The following is a 19,413-nucleotide window of genomic DNA, read 5'->3' as shown; positions in this document are numbered from 1 at the left end:
GACGTGCTGAGCAAGAGAAGGCACGATGCAGAAGAACATATCCTGCAGCATTCAACGGATATCTTAACTCAGGGGACATCTGCAAGGTCGGGAGACATTTTCCTGGCGGGCGGAGGCTGCTCCTGGGTAGAGGCCGGGGATGCCGCTAACCATCCTCCAGTGCACAGGCCAGCTCCCTGCAACAAAGAATTATCCAACCCAGAATGGCAGCGGTGCAGAGGCTGAGAAACATCGATTTGCATGTGGTTTTAGAACACGGAAAATGCATCGCTGGGGATGGAAATCAAAACAGTGGTTGCCTCTGGGGGAACGGCATGGTCAGAGGCATGTCAGAGGGTGCGGTTACAGACTATGGTATAAGTATTTGTCAAAATTAATTAAGCTATACGCTTAGAATATGTGCATTTCACTGCATGCAAACTGTACCCCACTAATAATGTAGATAGAAAGACTGAGATGGATATAGATACATACACACACACACACACACACACACACACACACACACGCTCTCCCCTAGTTGACATTAGAGTCCCTAATGTCTGGACAACGGGCGGTAAGTCCATTAGGTCAAGCTAGAAGTTAATGGGCAGAAATAGTCTTTTTGTCTCCAGGAAAGGACTACTCCTAGAGGCTGAGTCGGTGAGTGGGAATGGCCCTCTGTCTGGGCTTTCCTTCCAATCATATAGAGAACTCTCCCAGAGAGAATTTGGGGTGCAGCCACAGAGGCTCTTCACCAACCCAAAGGCTTGATCCCCACGGCCCATTCCCTGCAGAGGGCATCCTTGCACACACCCACAACTGGTTGAAGCTTCACGGCTGACGGGCTACTTGTTACCAGCCCTGTATTAGTCAGGCAAGGCCGACTGCCGTGTAACAAACAGGCCCCACACATAAATGGATGAACATAACAAAAGCTGATTTCTTACAGTCTTAAAGGGTCTACTAGCTCTTCTCCAAACCTGGAGTCCCAGCCTCTTCCACCTTGTGGTTGTGCCTACCTGCGCCCGGCACTGTTCAGATATGAGCTCACTGAGTCCCCATATAACCTTATTAGGAAGTGCTACTAGGATCAATCCCATTTTCCAGATGAGGTTGCACTGCCAACTAGTGAGCCTTGGGGGCTCGATTCAAACCCAGGGTGACTCACTCCAGAGCCCGGCGCTGAGCCGCTCTGCCCTGCTTCCAGCCCCTTTCTCCATCTCCTCACATCTCCAGCCATACTTTACTGCTCACTAGTATCTTCCTGCCACATAGACTCATGCCCAGGCCACTGGATGGCCCCACTACCCAGCCCCTTCCCCCGCCCCTGCCCCTGCGTACCCTTCAGTCAGGGGAACAGGGTTGTTACGACTGCTTCCCACACTTGGGTGCGTCTAATTCCCACCTGCGGAAGTAAAAAATTCAGATTTTTTTTTCTTTTTTTTTTTTTTTTAATTTTTTTTTCAACGTTTTTTATTTATTTTTGGGACAGAGAGAGACAGAGCATGAATGGGGGAGGGGCAGAGAGAGAGGGAGACACAGAATCGGAAGCAGGCTCCAGGCTCTGAGCCATCAGCCCAGAGCCTGATGCGGGGCTCGAACTCACGGACCGCGAGATCGTGACCTGGCTGAAGTCGGATGCTTAACCGACTGCGCCACCCAGGCGCCCCCAAAATTCAGATTTTTCTGAAACCCCAAGGCCCAGAGGTTTGGCTGAGAGGTCTTAGGTAGAGCCTGGGGAACATGCATGTCTAACAAGCTCCCCAGCCTGACTGCGATGTGGGGGGGGGGTCCCTGTGGCCCCTGGGGGGACACCCCGGTTTTGGAACCCCCCCAGAGATCCAGGTAAGATAGGTATAGTAATGTCCTCCTGTGCGGTGAGCTGCTCCCTGGGCACAAACTCCCCGTTTCTCAGCGAGGTCCCTCGGCGCCCACAGTTACTTGTGGTAGATCTCCCGCTCCACGAAAACCGCTGATGTCTTAGAGGCTTACGGGCAAGTCCACAGGGTCGAGCCCCGGGGGAGCGTGTACTTCCAAGCTGCAAAGTTGAAATTCACTTTGAAGCAGCAGCTTGTCTTCCGGTCCAGGCGCCACACAGCGTTTCCATGGTGACCCAGCCACTGCTGGTCTCTCATTATCCCTTCCAATACATCCTCTTCGGTGCCCCAATCCCTTTTCAAATCCCCTTCCCTTGGGACTCGCCCGCTACCTTTCTTTCCCCTCCTTTGTTATTTTAAAATCAAGAAAGCTTAGTTTGTGGTTAACGGGGACACTCCCTGCCTCCTCCCTGGTATCTAAGGCAACAGACCAGGAGGTTTGTCCCGGAACCAGCCTTGCCGTCAGTTGGGTAAATGTGCCTCTCAACCGGGGAAGAATGAGACATAACTGAAAATAGCAGCCAGCCCTGGGCAAACCCTTTCTCTGCTGGTGGTCACTCATTCAGTCATTTGTTAAATCTCTAGATGCCGGTCAACTGCAGGAACAACACCATCCAGTCATTTCCCTTGTGGAGTGAGCGTCGCCAGCGGGGCAGAAAGCAAGAAACCATTAGATGCGGAAAAAAGCAATCTCAGGGACAGATGGTGAGGGGGGGTGGGTGGGAGGGGAAGTGGTGTCCCCTAAAAATGTGAGGGTCAGGAAAGGTTTTCTGAGCTAAAATTTGGGGGCAAAAATCGTATCGAACGTTAGTCATGTGCTGGATAGAGGTGTAAGCATTTTACCTCCATTTAAACCCCACAACCTCATGAAGGAGGGGCTGTTATTATACCCACTTTACAGAGGAGGACACTGAGGCACAGAGGACTTACGGCTGAAGTCACACAGTTAACTGGATACAGAGCTGGGATTTGAACCCAAGCGCATGCCCACCTCTGCCCTCTGACGCCAGCTATCCATTCATTCATTTGACCAATCGCTATCTCGGGGTGGGTTGTGTGCATTGAAGGGAGATTTTCAGGAAGATGCAGAGGCTCTGACTTTGAGTTGGGCGCTCCCTGAAGTAGGGACAGCAGTTTGATGGAGGAGACATGGGAGAAGGGCATTCCGGACCAGGGCTGTGGCTTGCAAGTCTGAGTGTGGTCAGAGACCAGTGGATACAGCTAAGGCTTAAAACCCCGCTAGAAGAGGAGGGACAATGACTTCTGCCAATCTCCCAACATCTGCAGAGTAAACAGAATTCACAAAACAAAACCAATCGGTGGGACTGGAAGCCGCCACATGGCAAGCTCCTGCCCAGAGATGTACTTCTCACGGGTGGTCCTGCATTGGCTTCATTAGTCACATCACGATGCCCGAAAGGGCAATATGGCTGCCGCCTCTTGACCATTGCCTATGTACCAGATGCTTCTCGAAGCACTACAGACCTCACTGTAGTTGAGCCTCACACAACCCTATAGGGAAGTGCCCAATAGTTTCTCTCTTCTACACCCGAATTTTAATAAATAAAAACAGCCCAGTTCTTTACAAAGGAGGAAACTGGGGCTCAGAGAATTCGCAACTTGTCCAGGATCCTACAGCCAGTATACGACCGCCCTGGACTTGGAAGCCAAGTGCACCCAAAGCCAGTGCTGCTATCACGACACTACATGACATGGTTCCCTGGGGGCTGTCTTTGGATGCCACCCATCAACAGGTGGAAGTGGAAATGCCCAGCTAGTTGCTTTTGATTTGCCGGCACATTCCCTATCGTTAGACTGATAATAACCCCACTCCCATCCCCACGCGGTTGTCTGGGTTTTTTTTTTTTAATGAACCGTCTGGACGTTTGGGCATCCGCTTTGTTACTGCTCTCAGTTTTGAGTCTGGGCTTGACATTCTTTGCACAGAAAATGTGTTTCATTTGTGCCATGAGCCAAGACAACGCCAAGACTATGTTGTAACCTCATGTAATCGACATCGGTCATAAGTGTTATTTCAAAGTCAGGATGTTTTAAAGGTCAGAGAAAAGCCCTCTAGTCTGGGGCTCAAACTCAGCCTTGCCACCCCATCCACTCCATCCTATCCTCTATTTTGCAGCCGCCATAGCAGGGCTGTTGGCAATGGGTTTGACTCAGAGCACAATCTCAGCCGGCCTTTATCTTTCAGAATTTCCACCTGCTCCCCCACCACTGTATTGGTTTCCCAGGGGCTTCAGCGGCCAACTTTGGCTCAGGTCATGATCTCATGGTTCGTGAGTTTGGGCCCCACCTCGGGCTCTGTGCTGACAGCTCAGAGCCTGGAGCCTGCTTCAGCTTCTGTCTCCCTCTCTCTCTGCCCCTCCCATCTTCATGCTCTCTCTCTCTCTCTCTTTCTCTCTCTCAAAAATAAATAAACATTAAAAAAAATTTTTTTAAGCCTGAGAAATCTGGTTATATGCAATTTCTTGACATTGAATTCAAAATCTTCTTTGTGAACAGCAATAGGATGTTTTGATTCTATAATGCTTGACAATTGATGAAACTATGGACAAAGGCAACAATTTTTAACCTTGTCGTTAAGCCAATATATTACAAACAAAAGCTAAGGTACTAAAATTTGATGCTAGTTTTTTTTTTTTTTAACCCATTTAAAAAATCAGAGCACATTCAAGGTTATTCTTATAATGATACCTCCTTCACGCATCTGCATTCTTACCAGCTTTTCTTAGTGGGAGAGAAAGAAGGTAAATTCGGTAGAACCCCTGAGCATGTGAATATCATCCATCAAAAGTGATACAGCGTGGAACAGAAGTAGAGAGAGCCACTAACTGAAGACATCCACCCACTTCTGTGCAGACACTTGGAAAGCACATCATTTTCCAACCTGGTAGTTGAAACGACAGCCAAGTTTTAAAGTGTGCCTTCAAAACAGGACAGGGACCGTTTTACTAGATTATCCTTATATTTTGGTTTTAAGCCCAAACCCTCCAATTTCTACCCAATAAAGCAGAAATCAGCACACACCTGTCACCCACTATGTATTTGCCCACCCTTAAAACCATGGAAGATCCACGAATAAGTCCCTGCCCTCAGGAAGTTTACCATGCCATGGTGGAGATGAGATGTTCCATAAACAGGAATATGAATTGCTTATCCTAGAAGAACTCTCCTGTCCCCAGAGCAGACATGACTAATCAGTTAAAGCATTATTTCCTGCTCTGCTCAGGGCTCTAGGAAGCGACTACAAATTAGTAGAAATTGGTATACGAGGGGAAAGCTATATGCTTTCCCTGACGCATAGTTATACAAAGAAAACTAAGTACAAAAGGTAATCTTAAAGGGCCATATGTCTAGACTATGTGCTATATAAAAGACTATGGAAGAGGTCCTTATCATTAGTGAGGCCAGAGAAGGCTTCCTGAAGGAGGGACAGTCATGGATAGGAGAGGCAGGGGGAGTTCAAATAGAGCAGAGCAGCGGGCACAGAGGGGTGCACACTCGAGGCATGGGGTATCTAGCAAACCAGCCAAAGAGAAACACTGGGATTGGAGAAATGGATTTGCAAAGGAATGGTGAGGCCAGGTCATGAAGGGTCTTGAATACCCGGCAAAAGATTCCGAATCCTAGTTTATAAACAGTGGAGAGGCTCGGGCAGCTTGTGAACAGGACAAGGACAGGAGCATTATTTTCAGTAAATCAGAGGAGCAGGGGCATGCGGGAGGGACCGGAGGCGAGAAGGCCAGCTCGGAGCCACGTGAGAGGAAGCGAGGGGCCGGGCTCCACAGTCCTCCCTGGTGGAGCCACGTGTAGGGACGAGGACTCTAAGAGAGCTGCGGCAAGGGGAAGGTACCTCCATCACTGCCTCCCGGGTCTCCTTTCTTAAAAGGGCATCGTTCCTGAGCGTCACTGAATATCCACAGCCGTGGAAGTGTTTAGGCAACAGGTTGACTCTCCTGTGCGACTTTTGTGAGAGATGGCAAAGGACGGGGCGAGAGGGCTGCTTCTGACATTGCTCTCCAAACGGTCATCTGGGCAGACTCCAAGCCGGGGAGTATCAGCCGCAGCCGTTAACTTTCAAACGGGACGCTAACCTATAGGCCCTCCCTCCGGTGTCACATGGGCCCACATTCCAGTGGTCTACCAACGGTCACGAAAATATGATTGGACCGTGGAAGGTCAGTAATATCAGATATTTGGCTCTAAGTTACTACACACGTCAAACAGTTTTGCTCAGCTCGTTGCAAGCTTTTGAAAATGAGAAAAACAGCTGAACTTTCCTACCCACGGATGTGTCTGTTTGACCAAGCACGTCTCAGACGCCTCAAGATGTGCAGAGCACCCTGCTGGAGGGTGGACCAAAGGGAAACCCTGCTAGAGGCTGGACCAAATGGAAATCATGCTAGAGTCTAGACCAAATGGAAAACCTGCTGGAGGCTGGACCAAAGGGAAACCTTGCTAGAGGCTGGGCCAAACGGAAACCATGCTGGAGGCTGGACCCAACGGAAATCATGCTGGAGGCTGGACCAAAGGGAACCATGCTGGAGGCTGGACCAAAGGGAAACCCTGCTAGAGGCTAATGAAAGCAGTTTGTAAACATCAAGCCTTGTGCAAACCGGGCTTTATCATCATTGCCTCTGACCTTCGCCCATTTGTACACCCTCCCTCTGATGCAGACTCTACCTCTCTTCTTATTAATTACTAGGTTTGGTACTAATAGCGAACATTTACTGAGTACCCTATCAGTAAGGGTTTGGGTGGGAACAGAAGTCACAAACTAAGTCACCGAGGAGAGTGTGGGAGGTTAAGGAAAACACCTTGGGATGGAGAATATGCTGGAGCCAGGAGTAGCCGGGCATGGGGAGGGGAAGTTGGGAAATGGGGACGGGTTTGGGCGGGAGTGGCAGGTAGGGGAGGAGGGTGCAAAGAGTGGTCTGGATGCAAAGGGACGATTTCCAGGCCGGCACTTCAGTTCCGGGCACTGCCTTACCTGGATTATGTGATTTAATCCCCACAATTCAGTGACAATGACACAGTTAACAGATGGCCACACTGAGGCACAGACAGGCGAGGTCAGGAGCGTGCCATCCCACAGCAGGCCAGGGGCGGACTGGATCTGGAAGCCCAGCACTTCCTGTCCTCACTCATCTAGCAAGTGACATCAAATATTTTACTAGAGTCATTTCAATGACAACTGAATTTTTAATACCCCTTGTTCATCCAAGAGTCATTTCGTGCACTGTTGCAACTCGTGCAGCCCCCCCAAAGGCCGCCTGGGGGAGTTATAGGAGCTTGGTTTCCAGTGGTGGCCACAGTCAGAGTCACCATCCTCCTCTGTTCCCGAGGAGGCAGGGGGCCCTGATGTGACTCCGCCGGGGACAACCTGTGCAGCTGTGTTCATTGCCCGGAGCTCACGCAGTGGCCCAGGGAACTACAAACACAGCAGCGGCCTCAACCCTGCCTTCCGGACACCAAGCCACAGGTTCAGCTCACCGCGGCAAGTGCCCTGCCCGGTCCCTCCGGTGGCCCTTCGAGGTAATGGATTCGAGGCGCTCCTTTCTTAGAGTCTCACGTTTTCCCGAAGTGAAGAACTCCAGAAACACCACAGGGCAGGCAACTGCTGACTTCACCAGCTGCCGACTCGTCCGGTCTTCTTAACAATTGAAGGCCATCAATGACTCACTCTACCACTTGGCCCTCATCGGCCCCCTGCTGGCCTCGTGAGGGCACTAAGGATCCCTCTGGCACCTTTGACCCTGTTGGGCACATGGCCCTCACTCTCCAACCTTCCCAATTTGATTCTGTGGTCCATCATTTCAACAACACCTTTTGGAGTCTAAAGACCCCCCCGCCCCCCATCTTCCCGTCCTTCCCTGATGCCGTGTGGTAAAACCCCACCATTGGTGAACTCGCTACAGCACAACGCCTGCCCCCAACCGTCCTGCACCTGGGGAGGTTCCATGAACAATTCATGGTCAACAACCTCAAAATGGCTCCCGGCCCCGCCTGGCAATCCTACTGTTTCCCTAACTCCTGCCCCGAGCCCACATTTTGGAATCTCTCTGTTGCCTCGGGCTGCTTCTACCGACAAAAAGGAAGCCAAGAGAATGGAGATCCATTCACATAAACCCTGGCTGGACACATGCTGTGGCTTCCCTGTCCTGTTATGCCTTGGGAGGTGCACCCCTCGCTCTCCCCCTCCAAGACCAGTCCTTCCTTCCGAGCCTTGCCCCGTCCCCGTGCTATTTGCGGGAGCCCGCCCTCAGCTATTTTCCGTCTCTCTCTCCTCCTCTCTCTTGAATGCTCACCTTTCTCTTTCAGCCTGCCCCTCCCCACCTGTTTTTTTTTTTTTAATGTTTATTTATTTTTGAGACAGAGAGAGACAGAGCATGAACGGGGGAGGGGCAGAGAGAGAGGGAGACACAGAATCGGAAACAGGCTCCAGGCTCTGAGCCGTCAGCCCAGAGCCCGACGCGGGGCTCGAACTCACAGACCATGAGATCGTGACCTGATCCGAAGTCGGACGCTTAACCGACTGAGCCACCCAGGCGCCCCTCCCCGCCTGTTTTTAAATGTGCTCAACGCTGCACTGACCTCTTGTCCCCTGATCAGCCACTGTCCTCACCCTCTCTGCCCGGCCAGGCGTCTCAAAAGAATCGCCTGTGCTTGGTACCCTCCTCATTTCCTCACTCTCCATCCGTGCAGCAAGCCACTCCCAAAGGGTCCCATCAGCCACTGAAGGTCACTGTTAGTCTCCGAGGTCACTGATGACCTTCACCCTCTGATTCCTATGGATTTTTTCAGTCTTATCTGACTTGACTTTCCGGTGGCAGGTTCTCCGTGGGTGATTCCCTTCCTCTTAAAAAGCTTTTTCTCTTGTTCTTCTTCTTCTGACATTCCATTCTCCAGGCTCTCCTCCTTCCTCTCTGGCCACCCCTCTGGCAAATGAAATGCTGCTGTCTGTCAGGACTTCCCAGGCGCTTTTCCCCCTCATTCTGCTCTCTTCCTGGGTGGTCTCAACCATGCTCCTGGCTGTGATTGCTGCTTACGACAGACGACTCCCCAGCACACATCTTCGGCTCGCTGGTATACGTCACAGCCGTACTGTGAGCTCCGGACGTGCCCAGCCACTGGCACCATGGACATCTCCGTGCAGAAAGCACAAAGACTCCTCGTGCTCTCCCTGCACACAAGTGAGCTCGTGACTTCAAGCCCATGACCTCATCTTTGTTGAGGGTTCCCTGTCTCGCTAATTGCTACCACCACCCAGTGGGGTAAGTGAAAACCTCAGGTGTCACCACGAACTCCTCCCTCTTCCTGAAACCCACACCCAACCGATAGGCAAAGCCTGTCGATCTATTTCCTAAACATCTGCCACCATCATAGCGGCCCAAACCAACGTAGTTTTTCTCCAAGGCTTCCCTTGGTCTCTGTTTCCACTCTTTCCCATCTGGAAGGATGGTTTCACAGCCCTAATATGGCCATTAGGCCATATTCACCTTACTGAAGATCTTTCCATAGCTTCCACTGCTCTAGGTATAAACATCCAAACAGTCCTGGTGGCCCAGAAGACCCTGGGTAGCCCTGCCTTAGTCTGACTGCCTCCTTCACTCTACTCCCTCCCGTGACCTTTACACTCTACCCACTTCGACCTTCATCCAGTCCCTCCTGAGTGGTATTTCTTCTTTCCACAGGGCCTTTGCACATGCCCCATGCCTAGAAGACTTCAAATGTCATCCCCAACACCTTCACCTAGTAAAAATACCACTACCTGTCACAGGGATGTGCAAGACCGTTCATTTGGGGTATGCGGAGAAAATAACAGAATTTCATTTCATAATTTATTTTTATTTCATTGTTTTGAAAGGTCCATCTTGTGCATGTTTTATTAGGCACATGATATGTTGGTAGAGTAACATATGTTTAAGTATATATATGCTTATAAAGAATTAGATATGCACGTATAATGTACACGCTCAAAATTTTTTTTTTTACTGAAAGGAGTCCAAAATCTTGACGATCAGAGCAGTAATCAGCTCTCACTTCTTGGGAAGACTCCTGCCACCCCTGGCACGCCTAACACAGCTGTAGACAACTGGTGTGATGAACATCTCTACTGCTAGAATCCGAGCTACAGGTCAAGGACGTTGTCTGTCTGGTTCCTGCAGTGTCGTCCCCAGGGCTCAGTGCCTTATGTATAGTGAGTGATCCAGAGGTATGTTTAGAATGAATGAGTATCCTGGAAGTGGAATGTTCGTGCTCTCCTTCCCATCCTCACAGAAGCCTTTTCATGTCTCACATCTGGAATGTTTTTAACGGACTCTGTCTTTCCTACATGGTAAGCCTACACTCCAGTCACTGCTTTCGCAAAAGATAAATAAGAAAACGACTTGGAGATACTTAAAATATACCCTGAGTAGCTCCAGGTGCTCAGTCTGTCGGGTGCTTTCAAAAGTCATCTCATTTAGTCTTGAATATGACCTGAGAGAACCTTATCACCATCCCTGCTTGTTGAGGAGAAAAGTGGGAATCAGGACGGTCGAGGCCATTGAGCCCACAAAATGGTGGAGGAGGAATTCAAATTCAGGTTTGGGGTCTCTGCCTAATCGGCTGCCTATTGTATCTCAGCAGCTTGCTCATAAAGTGAACATTTTGATCTGAAGAGGCAATTTCCTCTTTCAAGTGATCTCAAAACCCTGGATCGTTACGAAGCCTGCTAATTCCCGTGGCCATCCAGAATCAAATGCAATTCTACCGTGGAGCGGTTCTGCGGATGTTCATTCCTTTCTGTTCTCTGTTTCCGCGTGTTTGGCGATGAGGCTGTCGAACAAAGGGCAGCTCAAGTCACGGTGCTACTTAAAGGGTCCGTCCACTTGCAAGGTAAGAGCCGTGCTCGTTTCTCTTCATAATTTTTTTAGCAGCACGTCCAAAACTGTGGTATATGATGCTTTTTCAGGTAAAACGCTGTCTTCGTGGGCATTAGCCCATTGGCTTCGCAGCTGGAGGTTTTTAAACTGTCTCCGATATTAGCCAAGAGAATGGAGACCATCCATCCATCCATCCATCCATCCTCTGACTCAGGCAGCCATTCAACATTTCTCCTCACATCTCTGGCCATCTGCCAGTCCTGCTCAGTTTTCTCTACAAAGAAACAGTCCATCTTGGACTTAATGAATGGGGGGCAGGGAGCGGGGCGCCCATGAAATACATCAAAGTACCCTGACGTCTACGCCAGTCGGAGGGAGATTCAACTTCGCAAAATTCCCATAGGCTGCTCCTCCCCTTTGTATCTATTCATATTCGTATTCATGTATGCAACGACTAGCTATTTGACTCTAATCTGTTCATGAAAACACGCTGGCCAGCCATTTTCAGAGAGCAGTCACTCGTACTCTGTTAAATGAGACAAGTTTTAATGCATTCCAAATCCACCCAAAAACCTCAATCCACGTCCCAAAATACCACTGTAACACCCTTAAACATCATGTAAAAAAAAAAAATCTCTCAGGAATTTTCTATACTATAAATCAATTAAAACACCCTTCACTTAATTAGCACTCAGGAAACTCCTCGGTGGGAAGGTTTGCACGTGTGTGTAGCCAATTAATACCGTAGGGGACCAAGGCCCCTCCTCCTGGAATCGCACTGGCCTTGATAACGTGAATACATAAGGAGATGATATGGAAAGATAGTAAATAGCACCTCGATTGGACCTGGGTTTGTAGGACCCCCCAGGTACGTGAGTGAAGCCGACTGGGACCCATGAAGGGCTAAAGGTCCGGGGGGGGGGGGGCGCGGGGGGGGAGCACGACAGTGATCACACGCGGTGTATTTAAAGGGTGGGGCAGCAGGTGCAAACAGGCTAGTACAAGAAGGGAGCCAAGGGCTTAGAAACTCATGAGCAACGAAATGTTTTTATAGGTGTGCCCTTGTAGGTTCACTGTAATGGCCATTCCACACAGAGAGGGCCAGGCGTCCACCAGCTGGGGATATATCCATATCACGGGACATTACTCAGCCACAAAAAATAAGGTTCTGATACAGGTCACAACATGGATGAACCTTGAGCACATTATACGAAGTGAAAAAAGCCCGACACAAAGGGTCGCATGTTTGAACAATTCTAAATATGTCAGACGTCCCAAATAGGCGAATGCCTGAAGACAGAAAGCAGATTGGTGGTTGCCAGGGACTGGAGAAGAGAGAGAAATAGAGAGCGTGTCTGCTTAATGGGTGCAGAGTTTTCTTCAGGGGCGAGGAAGATGCTTTAGAGCTGGATGAAGGTGAGAACAACGTTGATAGTGTGATTTGTACTCTTTAAACTAGTTCGTGAATTTCACCTCTATTTTAAAAAAAAAAGCTTTGAAAACGACTGTAACGTTCCTATCACCAGCGCCCCTCACATGGGCATTGATCACTGTTTGATATACGAATGAATAAATGAAAGAGTGAACCCTGGTCTTTAGTGCCCTGCTTGCCTCAGGCCACTCTCCAGCCTCATTGTACATCAGGCCCCACCCTGCTCTCGCTTTTTGGGCACCCTGACCTTTTGCTAGGTCCTCCTAAGCACTAAGTAAGGTTTCTGTCACAGGACCTTTGCATGGCTGCATTCTTCCGGAGCCCCTCACCTCCCTCCCCATTGCCCTGATTAACTTCCTTTCTAGTCCAGCTCTCAGCTTGGCCATTACTCTCTCCAGAAAAGCCTTCCCTGACCTTCCTGACTGGGTCAGTTCCACCTTACCCTCTCCTAGCACTAGAAGTTTCTCTTCAGGTCACTTGCCACAACCACATCTTCATTTATCTGGGCTCTTCTTCTAACTCTGGTCTCCTTTACCACAACATAAATTTCATGAGGGATAAGAATGGGTCACTGTGTTGTTGAGGAGGGAGCAGCTACCACTGTATCCCCATTGTACCACTCCAAGCACGGTACCTGGCACATAGTATGTGTTCAGTAAACATAATCAAGGGAGGGAGAGAAGGATGGAGGCAAGAGGGAGGAATATATCCACCCTTTTCATCTGTTTTCCTTTAGAAACCTACAAACACCGGACAGCCTGGGCGGCTCAGTCAGTTGAGCGTCTGACTCTTGATTTCATCTCAGGTCACGATCTCACGGTTTGTGAGATCGAGCCCCGCATCCGTGTCTGTGCTGACACCACATTTCCTGCTTGGGATTCTCTCTCTCCCTCTCCCTCTCTTTTTCCCTCTCTCAAAATAAAGACAGAAACTTAAAAAGAAAAGAAATTTACTAAGACTTGATTTCTTAACAGATTGGCTACAAAGAGCCCTTTGTATGCAAGTGTATGTTGATTCTGACATGTCCCTATAGAATCCCTTAGTTCTTAAAACCTATCCCTGTGAAGCTCTTCTCCTCCACCTCAAAGCAACGTTTCCCAGTGTTTGTTAGCAAGAAATCAGCTGTGGACACAGTGAATGCAGTAACACTGGGGAAGAAGTGAGAGACGAACTGTTAGCGGTCACTGGGAGATTGGAAGGTCAAATAGCGTGGATCGTCTATGGGATTCGGATTTCTCCTGCCGGTCTCCGGCTCTGGGACGGCCAGTCACCCTTGGTCTTGCCTCCTCTTTGTCTTCTGGCTCTGCTGCTTTTCCCATCTGCTGGTCCCTCCCCTTCCTTCTGACTTTGCCTTACACCCCTCCGAGTTTTCATTTGGCTGTTTCTTCCCTGGGGTTCTGATGGCCTGTCTATTCCCCTTCTTACAACCCAGGTACTCGATGGTAACCGGGGCCAGTGTCTGAAAACCTGAAAATGTCTAAAGATACAGCAATCTTCACTCCTGGAGTTAACGCAAAGAGAAGAGCCGGGCACCTGAATTATTTCTACGCTCGGGCAGAGGAGAAATGAGGAAGGGAGGGGGATGGGATGGTCTGGGACCTGACCGCAGGGAAGGGATTGGGGACAGAGACTAGGGTCCACATCGTATCAGGAAGGGCCTGGCGTCTCCGGTGGCTGTGTGCTCATCTCTCTCAAATAATCTACGCTAATTTCTTGATGAAAGATTCATCCTGTCTTCCATGTTGCTAAGCAACCAGCCCAAACATGTTTACTGTGTAAATCTCTCTGGAGGGCCCTGGGCTGCACCCAGTGCCTGAAGCGTGGTGGACGTAAGAGGAGACAAAGCCGCCCAAGGCTCGGGGAAAGGTTTCTCAAGCTGACCTGCAAAAATGCGTATTTTTGACACTTTTATGCCATATCTGGGGAAACACGGTGGCCCAAGTATAACTGTGACTAGCCCTTTTCTGCTAATCTCCAGCCTCCTGCTCAAAAGTGTGGGCTCAGGAGCCAGGCTTCCTAAATTTGATTCCCAACTCTGCCACCAAGTGTGACTTCAGAGTGCTGTGTTCTGTTTTTCCCATCTGTAAAATGGAAATAATAATGACGCATATTTCACAGGGCTACGGTGAGGACAAAATTAACATGACTCAAGAGGGCCCGGCACGCACCCAAAGAGCCCGCAAAACGTTGGTTATGCCATCGTTAGTGCTTACTCCTCTAGGGAGATGCTTCTAAGTTTTTTGTCTGTGTACTGACACGAATTGGAGAGTCTGCCAGACAGGAGATCAGCTGAGAAACAAATCCTTTAAAAGGGTGAGAATGCATGGGGGGCAGACCGTGGAGCGGCCCGGAATCACACCAGTTCATGGGGCCTCTTCTGACCACCGAGGCACAGGGGAGACCTTGCCAAGGCAGTGAGCCGGAACAGGAGAAAGCTCTTTGGGCTGAAGGTGGGGATGCCCCTCTCCCAGGGCTTCCCAAGCCCCTGCACCTGCCTATCCCGACAGAAGCGTAACACGATTCATGGCGATTTGCTGGCTGGCTTCGTTGTCTGTCTCCTCACTTATCAGGAAGAGCACACACCCGTCTCCTCCTTGCTGTATCCCAGGGCCTAGCGTGTGCTCACTAACTTTTAATGAATGAACTTATTAGCTAATGAATGCAGCATATGGGTTCTGGTTCATCCTCGCTCTCAATCTGTATTAATTTAGATTCGGGATCTGAGAGGACTTGCTCCGGTGGTCTGAGGAAGAGGAGGGCAAGACAGGAGGGTTGACATGGCCACACCGATGGTCTCGAGGCCCCAGTCCCAAGGAGGAGGCGGCCACAGGAGTAACAGCAGAAAACAGATGGGGCCAGGGAGGTAGTATCTGATGGATCACAAGAAAAGGAGGGCCGTGCCTCTTGTTCACAGCCTGGAAGTCCTCCTGGTGATGAAAATTGTGACTTGATACTAAATTGATGTTTACAAACTGTGTATGACAACATGAAAACTTTTAACGACAACTTTACCAGAGTGTAACCATACAAAGAAAAGTGCATAAATCAGAAAAGGAGTGGGGCGCCTGGGTGGCTCAGTCAGTTAAGCATCCTACTCCAGCTCACGTCATGACCTTGCGTTCACGAGTTCGATCCCCGCGTTGGGCTCTGTGCTGACAGCTCAGAGCCTGGAGCCTGCTTCGGACTCTGTGTCTCCCCCTCTCTCTCTGCCCCTCCCCCACACATGTTCTCTCTCTCTCTCTCTCTCTCTCTCTCTCTCTCAAAAATAAATAAACATTTAAAAAATTGTTTTAAAGAATGCAACAAGGCAAGCACCATGTGGGGAGCAAAATCAGACACTAAGACCAAAGTTTTCTAAAAACAGGACCCCAACTCCTGCTAAGTGACAGGTGTCCGGGGTTCTGAGCTGTGGTAGAAGGCGCTTCTCCCTGCTCACTCTTTATTACTTAGGTTAACCAAAAACAGGGTTTCCTCTGAAGGGACCCAGAAGTAAGGGGGAGTGAAAGCCTGTGCAGACCAGCGTGAGGAGGAAACTCAGGGGGAGGGAACCAAGGGGTCTGGCCACCTTTCACTGAGTAGATTCTGAAGCAGCGGTGAAGGGAAGATACGCACACGCGCACACACGCACACACACGCACTGCTCGCCACTCTGTCTCCTCACGCAAGCTGCCGGGTCACTGCATAATCACCAACCTTCAGAAGCTGGGCTGACAACAGTGAGGGAGGTCCCCGGGTGACCCTGCCAGACCACGAGAGGACAATGTAGTAAGACTGAACCTCCCGCGTCCCCCAAAGGACTCCACCCGGGGGGGGAGGGGAGGGATTGTCTCAGGAGGCAGGACAAAGGGTCCAGAGTGTGTATTTTGGAAAAGCGAAGAAAAACCATGAATTGAAGCCAGCTGGAGGCATGAAAGGTGATGACTGAGGGTTTCTGCCCTCCCTCTCCTCCCACTTAGCAGAGATTCGGGGCCTTTTTTGTTCCATGGATTCCTTCAGCTCTCCAGAGAGGCCCCGTGGACACGTCCTCAGAATGTGTGCAAATAAAAGACATCGGACCACAGAGGAACGTCTAACCACATCGGCTCGTGAAACTGCTGTACGGGTGCCTCTTCGTCCACTCGTTCCCTAATGGGATCTGGCAGGGGGTTTAATAAGCACCATGATTTAGACCTGGCGATAAACGTACATGATGCTACAGCTGTAGTTGCCTTGAAACTACCTGTGATTTCCCTTGGGGACCAAGTCACAGATATCGTTAACACTCCTGTAGAGTGTTGCCAATATTCCTACTAAGGGGAGATGCTACGTGTCTGTCACCGAGGTTAGTTAGAAAATGAAGATGTACTTTTTTCCTGTCAGAGACCATGAACCTCTGAAAGTCTCTCCACAGACCCCGTGGGGAGGTCTGGGGAGCCTCAGGTTAAGAACCCCCAGGGGAAAACATCCAAGTTCTTCTCAAAATCACTACAAACTCCAACTTCATCCAACCATTCGAAGCCCGACCGTCCAAGAGACTTTTCCGGCAACCACAACCAGTGACTTACAGAGTCACGGGCAGTCCCTCCGCATCCTACAGACATCCAGTTCAGTGTATGGGCGTCTGGAGCCCAGTTCCCCTGCCCTGCGCCCTCCTTTCAGAGAATGCCTTCCAAGAGCCTTCCCCAACTCCGCCCCTCCTTGTCAACATGTGCCACTTTGATCACCCCGCTGTCACCTGTCACCCCTCACACCACCTCCTTCACTTATTTGGAAATGTCAATTGTGCCGTGTTTTCTCTGTTGACTATCTGGGTCAGTGCTGAATCTGAGCACAACGGCAGCCAAACCAACGCCGTGAGATGCCTCCTGCGCCACATCCGGCTTGCCCAAATCCTTGTCACCGAGGAACCAGATGAGGGAATGTGGAGGAAGGGGTCTCGTGTGTCAGTAAATGTTTACTGTGCCCCTACAGAGCGAGCGCAGGGTTACAAAGGCACGGTGCATATGCACTCACATGTGCAGAAATGACTCAAGCGAGAGTCCCAAGTCGCTGGACACGGCGATACATTTATTTGTCCACCGTTTCTTACTGGACACCTAGTCGGTTCTAGCTACTGAGCAGGTGCTGGGAATAAATAACATACAAGTAAGCGGGTATTGGGGCGCCTGGGTGGCTCAGTTGGTTAAGCGTCCGACTTCGGCTCAGGTCATGATCTCGCGGTCCGTGAGTTCGAGCCCCGCGTCGGGCTCCGTGCTGACCGCTCAGAGCCTGGAGCCTGTTTCAGATTCTGTGTCTCCCTCTCTCTCAGCCCCTCCCCTGTTCATGCTCTGTGTCTCTCTGTCTCAAAAATAAATAAACGTTAAAAAAATAAAAAAATAAAAAAGTAAGTGGGTATGAAAGATCACACCCAGTTATAACAAGAGCTATGAAACAATTGGAAGGAACAATAGGGATACTCCGTTACATGTGGCAGGAGATAAAATCCTCCCGAGAAGGTGAAATTTAAACAGAAAGAAGCCTGGGGGTGCCTGGGTGGCTCAGTCGGTTGAGTGTCTGATTTCGGCTCAGGTCATGATCTCACGGGCTGTGAGTTCGAGCCCTGCATTGGGCTCTGTGCTGACAGCTCAGAGCCTGGAGCCTGCTTCCGATTGTGTGTCTGCCTCTCTCTCTGCCCCTTCCCTGCTTGCTTTCTCTCTCTCTCTCTCTCTCAAAAATAATAAACAATAAAAAAAAATTTTAAACAGAAAGAAGCCTGAGGGATGGGGAGGAGCTCTGTGTGAAAAGCCAGAGGAAAATGGCCATGGGGGCTGGGGCGGGGGGGTCTTTAAGAAGGATCAGAAATCCAGGGAGGGTCAGATTTCAGATGATTGGGAGAAGGGCATGAACCTTGGCCTGGAGAGGGAGACATCTGCCAGGTCAAGCACGTGAGGGAGTTGAGTGGCTAAAAGCACGGATTCCAGAAGCAGACCAGCTTGGCTAGAATCCATCCAGCTCTAAAACTTCTCTAGCTGTGTGGCCACAAGCAAGTCACTTAGCCTCTCTGAGCCTTAGCTTCCTCATCTTTAAGTAGGGATCATCAAATACGTCCTTCATTGAGTTGTTCAATGCATTAAGAATAGAGCACTTAGCACGGTGCCTGACACAGAGCACATGTCAGGTAATGGTTTGCTATGACTTGTTCCATGCTCATTGAGAAGTTGTGGGGGGGTTTGAGCCAAGGAGACGGTTGTCTTTAACAGGTTCTTGGCCATTGTATGGGCTACTGGTCATGACTAAAACAGAGTTGGAAGGGATCCCAAAGGTCATTTACACCCAGTCCTTCTCCAGTGCTTTTCTCTGGGGAGGTGAGGGGACAGCGCCTGAAGAGCCACCTCTGTGACAGGCAGAATGGTCTTCCCCTAACGCTGGGTGGGAGAGAAGGTTGAGAGGCAGCCGGCTACAACTTCTGAAGGGTTCCCCCACCCCCTCAACTCCCGGTGGGTGGAGAGCCCACTACTCCCACCTCAGATGGTTCTGGGTCTCATGTCTCGATGCCCAGCTGGCTCCCATTCCTGCCAGTGTCACTGTCACTTTTCTTGGATTGTAAGTGCCTCAAGGACAGCAGCCATTTCCTTCCATTCTCACTAGCCGGTGACTGACACAAGGCCCCGGAGCAAGCGCTGAGTCTCAGAGCTTTTGAATAATTGATTGGAAAAAGGAAGGTGGAATCATAGCATTCTTGTGCCTCTCCCAGACCTACAAGCTCTATGAAGAATCTACAGGGCCTTGGGAAGTCATCGAGACAAGCCCCTGACCCAGGGCCAGCCTCCCTCAAACACCCAGCAGGACTTTCTCTGGTTCTCTCCAGAGGGCATTTTGCACTCCCCACCACCGCGAATGCTTCCTGGAGTGCACAGCCCATCTGGGGCCCCTTCCAAACCTCTTCCCTAGACCCCCTGGGTCACACTGTACAATGGGGACACCACCCATTTCCTGCCCAAAGGGCTCTGGGTACAAGCCAATGCATGGGATAAAGCCCTCCTGGGTCCAGGGCCATCTTCGGAGCTATCCTAGGGGAGGGCACAGCAAAGCCCCCCTGGCTGGCTGGCTGGAGCTGAGGGCTGCTGCGAGGGGGCCCCTCCAGATTCACCAGCCTCTCCCCAGACCCCAGGCACCCCCGCCGACTCCCAGGGGTCCAGCAACCACCTCCCCTCTCGTTTTCCCGTGGCTTTCCCCCTTCTCAGCTAAACCGGTGCTTTTCCAGACACCCCCCCCCCACCAC

The 19,413-nt window shown here is 50.4% G+C and overlaps 1 protein-coding gene across 1 annotated transcript in view; it reads right to left on the bottom strand.

The window, feature by feature from the left end:
* SYT13 (synaptotagmin 13) overlaps positions 1-19,413 on the bottom strand; it is a 41,898-nt gene that overhangs the window by 21,771 nt on the left and 714 nt on the right. The window lies entirely within an intron of this gene.

The sequence above is a fragment of the Herpailurus yagouaroundi genome, unplaced genomic scaffold, assembly GCF_014898765.1.
Source record: "Herpailurus yagouaroundi ecotype Mexico unplaced genomic scaffold, PumYag 187, whole genome shotgun sequence".
In the NCBI taxonomy this organism is placed as follows: domain Eukaryota; kingdom Metazoa; phylum Chordata; class Mammalia; order Carnivora; family Felidae; genus Herpailurus; species Herpailurus yagouaroundi.
This window is presented reverse-complemented; position numbering and strand designations above follow the sequence as displayed.